This window comes from Sus scrofa, chromosome 12, assembly GCF_000003025.6.
Source record: "Sus scrofa isolate TJ Tabasco breed Duroc chromosome 12, Sscrofa11.1, whole genome shotgun sequence".
In the NCBI taxonomy this organism is placed as follows: domain Eukaryota; kingdom Metazoa; phylum Chordata; class Mammalia; order Artiodactyla; family Suidae; genus Sus; species Sus scrofa.
The window spans coordinates 60,108,489-60,114,488 of NC_010454.4; the positions used below are offsets into that span (position 1 = coordinate 60,108,489).

The window sequence follows — 6,000 nt, forward strand, 5'->3', positions numbered from 1 at the left end:
CAGTGGGTTAAAGATCCAGTGTTGCTGTGAGCTGTAGTGTAGGTTGCAGACATGGCTTGGATCTGGCATTGCTGTGGCTGTGGCATAGGCTGGCAGCTGCAGCTCTGATTCGACCCTTAGCCCAGGAAATTCCGTATGCTGCGGGTGTGGCCCTAAAAAAATAATTAAAACATTTAAAAATAGAAATGGGGAATATGAAAAAACAGTACCTTTTAAAATTGCATCCCCCCAAAATTAAATACCTAGGAATAAATCTGAACAAGGAGGTGGAAAACTTGGCAATTAAATAAAGGCAATTAAAAAGAATTCAAAGAAACAGAAAGGTACCCCATGCTCTTGTACTGAAAACGGACATACTACTCAAAGCAATGTACAGATTTAATGCAATCCCTATCAAATGACCCATGACATTCTTCACAAAATTAGAATGATCCTACAATGCACATGGAATCACAAAAGACCTAGAATTGCCACAGCAATCCTGAAGAAAAAGAACAACGCAGGAGGCATATCTCTCCCAGAATTCAGACAGTACTACAAAGCTACAGTTATCAAAACAGCATGGTATTGGCACAAAAACAGACATGCGGATCAATGAAAGAGTAGAGAGTCCAGAAATAAACCCACACATCTATGGTCAATTAATCTACAACCAAGAGGGCAAAAACATACAAAGAGAAAAAGACAGTCTCTGGAAAATGGTGTTGGGAAAGTTGGCCAGTCACATGTAAACCAACGAAGTTAGAACACACCCTCACACCATGAAACGTAACCCATGATACCATAAAAATCCTAGAAGAGAACAAAGGCAAAACATTCTCTGATATAAATCACAGCGATGCTGTCTTAGCTCAGTCTCCCAAGGTAATAGAACTACAAACAAAAATGCACAAATGGGACCTAATCAAACTTAAGGTTTCTGTACAGCAAAGGAAGCCATAAACAAAGCAAAAGGTCACCCTACAGAATGGGAGAAAATATTTGCAAATGATGCAACCCATAAGGGCTTCATTCCCAAAATATAGAAACAGTTCATATAGCTCAACCACAACAAAACAAACAACCCAACCAAAAAATGGGTGGAAGATCTAAATAGACATTTACCCAAAGACATAAGGATGGCCAATGGGCACATGACCAGATGCTCAACCTCACTAATTATTAGAGAAATGCAAATCCAAACTACAATGAGGGACCACCTCACGGCAGTCCAAATGGCCCTCGTTAATAAGTCTACAACAAACACAGGCTGGAGAGGGTGTGGAGAAAAGGGAGCCTTCCTGCACTGTTGGAGGCAATGTAAATTGGTGCAGCCACTTGGAAAATAGTATGGAAGCGCCTCAGAACACTAAAAATAGAGCTACCATGTGATCCACCAATCTCCTGGGCATATACCTGGAAACAACTATTCAAGAAGCTACACGAACCCCATGTTCACAGCAGCCCGATTCCCAACAGCCAAGACATGGCAACAACCTACATGTCCACGAACAGATGAATGGATTAAGAAGACATGGTGCATACATACAATGGAAGACTACTCAGCTATAAAAAAATTATGAAATAATGCCATTTACAGCAACATGGGCGGACCTAGGGATTATTATGCTAAGCAACGTACGTCCGAAAGGGAAAGATAAATACCATATGCTATCACTTATACGTAGACTCTAAAATATGACACAAATGAACGTATCTCCAGAAGAGAAACGAACTCACGGATACAGAAAATAGGCTTGTGGTTGTCAAGGGGGAGGGGGGCAGGGGAGGACGGAGAGGGAGTTGGGGGTTAGCAGGTGTAAGCTATGACACACAGAATGGATAAGCAATAGGTCCTAGTATAGAGCACAGGGAGATATATTCAGTATCCTGCCGATAAAACGTAATGGAGGACTTCCCGCTGTGGCGCAGCGGTTCACGAATCCGACTAGGAACCATGAGGTTTGCGGGTTCGATCCCTGGCCTCGCTCAGTGAGTTAACCATCTGGCGTTGCTGTGAGCTGTGGGGTAGGTTGCAGATGCGGCTCGGATCTGGCATTGCTGTGGCTGTGGCGTAGGCCAGTGGCTACAGCTCCAATTCAACCGACCCCTAGCCTGCGAACCTCCATATGCCGCGGGAGCGGGCCTAGAAAAGGCAAAAAGACAAAAACAAAACAAAACAAAAAAAACCCATAAAGAATATTTAAAAAGAATGCATATTGGAGTTCCTGCTGCGATGCAATGGGATTGGCAGTGTCTCTGCAGCACTGGGACACAGGTTCGATCCCTGGCCCCGCATAGTGCGTTACAGATCTGGTGTTGCTGCAGCTGCGGCATAGGTCACTACTGTGGCTCGGATCGGACCCCTGGCCTGAGAACTCCATATGCCACAGGGCAGCCAAAAAATACAGGAAAGAAAAAGTGTATACCTATTATAACTGAATCGCTTTGCTGTGCAGCAGAAATTAACAGAACATTGTAAATTAACTTCAAATACTTCAATAAAAATGAATAAAATAAACGAAGCACCACTGAGGTCAGTGTAGGAACCTGCAGTAGGAAAGACTGGGCTCAGTTCCAGGTACAACAAGTGGGAGCTGGGTGGGAGTCAGGGGCTGGAGAATGACTAACAGGAAACATCAGGGAACGGGGGGAGCCTGGCTGAACCCAGCTCACAGGTGTCTTTGCTGAAGGTCAGCCAGGGTGACGGGACATCGCCTGCGGGGCCGGGGGACGGAGATCCAGGGCGGTCAGATACCGAGAGACGAGATGCTGGCTCAAACGACTGATGCTAAGAAGGAAACAGCGGAGGCAACACAAATCAGGGCCTGGCTGAGACGAGAGCTCCGGTCAAGGCGAGGGTCTCGGTCACACCCAAACCCCAAGGCAGACGCCACGGTGCTAATTAACACCATGACACTCGGAGTCCGGTCCCCTGGAGCCTGTTTACCAAGCAGCCCGTTTGGGGTCATCCAAGGACAGAAGGAGACCAATTAGATGCAACCCTTGCAGGAATGGGACAGGCGCGATGGAGCTGGTGCTTTTGGATGCTAATACTTTGACTAATAAACGTAGTCTTTTGAGACAATGGCAAAAACACGTAACACCGCTGCCGTGGAAATGAGGGGACTCTGGAATTGGGCTCTTGGAAATAATTTCACGCTGGAACAAAAACCGCCCTCAAGGTCTCGGAGGCACCGCTGAGCTTTGGCGCAAGGCAGCCCTGAGGCCCCATCGCTAGTTCAGCGTGACGGACCCGCCCCAACAACCCCACTCTCGATTGCAATGAGATGGAAAATGGCCCTTCAGTGGGCTTGTCCTTGAGACGTCAACCCACCCGAGCCCTGCAAAGGGAGTCTGCACCCCGCCCAAGGATACCTCACAGCACGGCTCTGATGCTGGGTGACGGCCAGGGTGTCTTTGCGCTTCGTGTCTGGGAAAGGACTGTTACGGAAGGACTTAACTTATCCTGGGAGCGCAGGGCTACCCGTGTGACTGAGGGAACTCAGGACAAACGTGCCAGGTCTTACAAGGAGGGCACCTAGAACGCTAGGTCCTTAGACCCTAGAGTTACCCTCTCCCCGAGGCCAAGACTGGGTGAGACTTAGAGTAACAACCAAATTACACTCAAGGATAATTTGTAGTTGAATGTCTTCAGGTGCCAGCCATCGAGGGATGCGTTTGTAAAATTCACGTGCAGAAGGGCGGAGTTCCCTGGTGGCCTCGTGGCTGAGGACCCCACAATGTCACTGCTGTGCCTTGTGCTCCATCCCTGGCTTGGGAACCACAGGCTGTGGGCATGGCCCCCCCCCCCAAAAAAAAGTGCCTCAGAAGGGGAACTTTTGCATGTGGTTTATCGAAGGGGTTCAGGACACGCTGCCCCCAAATTTGATGCCTTGGCATGCTGAATATTTTAAGCTGAAGGACTTTGAGAAACAGCACATTCAGGAAGCACTTTCTGAACCTCCCCCAAAACCTGTGCAACTGTCACGTGAGAGGTGACCCCCTCCCACACTGGGGGGGAAGGAGCAGCCTTATCGCCAAGGGTGGAGGGAAGAGAGGAGGAGAGGGCAGAACAGGTCTCGCCAAGTCCCCCCAGGTCACCCCGCGTGGCTCTCGTCTGTTCCTCTCTTCCCTTTTTCTCCAGGACCGTCCCCCATGGTCCAGCCCGGCCGAAAAACTCAGGGGTCACCCCTTCTTCAGGCTCCCGAGTCACATCCAACTTACATCAGATACATCTGGGTGCTTTTCTCTAGTTACTCTGGCTTCGGTTACGGGGGCCCCAGCTGAGAATTTGGATGACTATGTTAAGAAACAAAATGCAGGACATTTTCAAGCTCTTATTGGCTGTCCTCAATGACTCATAAATTATGGACAGCATCCCATCCAGCAGGCAGCACGGGGCCCAAGGACCTACACAAAGTGAAAGACAGAGGGGAGAGGGAGTGCAGGCTTGGTTGCTGCGGGTCAGCACCCTTCAGGGATGGCAGAGGTCTCCAGGCACGAGACCTCATTGGTGCCCAGCAACGATTCCTGATTCATTGGTTTAAGATCCCATTTCCGGGAGAGGCCGAAACTGCACTTAAGCCCAGTTTCGTGATGTGGAGCTTAGCATCAGTGACTCCATGTTAGAACTGGTGTCTGGTTTTAACAAATTGAAGGCAAGATTATCCCGCTCATATCATCGAGAAAGTTTTACAAGTTTAATCCTGGTGTCCGTTGAAAGAGGTCTCCCCAAATCCCACAGTGGACTGAATTTTCGAATTCATCCACTCGTGGTTCCGATCCTCTCTCGGCTTTGCATTTCACCATAGCATCGGTGACCACTTCAAGGGCTGCAAAATACCAAGAGAAAGGTGGACACGGCAGCGGAGATCATTAGAAACTGTGGTGTTCATGGGACCCGCCCAGGTCCTTGGACACTTTCATCAATAGATTTATCCTTTTAAGTCCTACCAGGTAGCTCAAAGGCTGGATCTCCAGCAGTGTGGGCTTGTCTTGCATTTGGAGGCATAAAGGGCAGCGGAGACTCAAGGCTGGATGGACCAAACCACATCCAACAGAGATCATTTTAAATTCCCTGACGGAGACCCAACGTGAACCAGCAACAGAAACTTCAAGACACGGACAAGAAGTAAAGAGAAGGTCTCGCCACGCATGGTCCCCGGCGGACTTTGTCCAGCCCAGATCCTCTCTCAAACGGCCCCTGTGCCAGCCGGAGCTGGGAACCCAATGCCGAAAAGCGCCGGGGGTGGTGAAAAAGGGGACCCAGCACAGAGTCTCCAGGATGAAAGGGATGAGAGCGTGAGAACCGAGGGAGGGAGGAGGGAAGAGGCATAGAAGGGACAGAGAAAAAGGCACAAAGAGGAGGGGTGGGGGGAGAGAGGGACTGACGGCTGGTTCCACCTGTCCCCTGCCGAGGTCTCTTTGGGCCCCAGGCCCTGCTTCCAGAAGGGGCCAGTGAAGGAGGGCCACCCTGTCCACTGCCCCCCAGGCTGCGCAAGCCCGGAAACCGGCCAGTTGTGTCTTTATGGAGAAACCTGTGCCCAGCCCATTTCCCGCGGGATGTCTCTTGGCAGCAGGCAAGTACAGGTGACAAGACTGGGCGGATCAGACTCGGCCCGCTCAGGCGACCATCAGAGACTGCCCGCAGGGCCACGATCTGCACGGTCCCAGGCAAGCTCGCCCACCCGCCTGTCACCTGTCCAGGTGGTCTTGCCGGCCGGAGGGAGCCAGTCTCATGGCTGGGAGGAGCGGCGCTGTAGCTGCCCCACAGCCACCCCTCGGGAGGACAGGGTGCGCGAGGAGGTGAGACCCCGAGAGGGGGACAAGGGGCGGGGCGGCAGGGCCTGAACGCGGCGCTGAGGCCTCGCGGTGACGAAGGCAGACCTACCAAACGGAGATGCAGAACCAGGAGGTGCAGGCGGCGCTTACCGCTGGCAGGGAAGCTGCGTCAGGTGGTCCCAGAGGTGCCTGGCCGTCCGGGAGGTGGAAGGGCAAAAGGCCCCAGGGACAGAGTTG

The 6,000-nt window shown here is 51.0% G+C and overlaps 1 protein-coding gene across 2 annotated transcripts in view; it reads right to left on the bottom strand.

Moving 5' to 3' along the window:
- Positions 1 to 6,000, bottom strand: part of LOC110256117 (multidrug and toxin extrusion protein 1-like) — a 93,313-nt gene extending 87,313 nt beyond the window's left edge. Inside the window, exon 1 of one of the 2 annotated variants that reach the window (XM_021067949.1) lies at positions 5,914 to 6,000. The gene's annotated coding sequence lies outside the window, so the exon portion shown is untranslated. Of the gene's footprint in view, positions 1 to 5,872 lie in introns of both variants that reach the window. The other variant, XM_021067948.1, reaches the window with a different exon arrangement.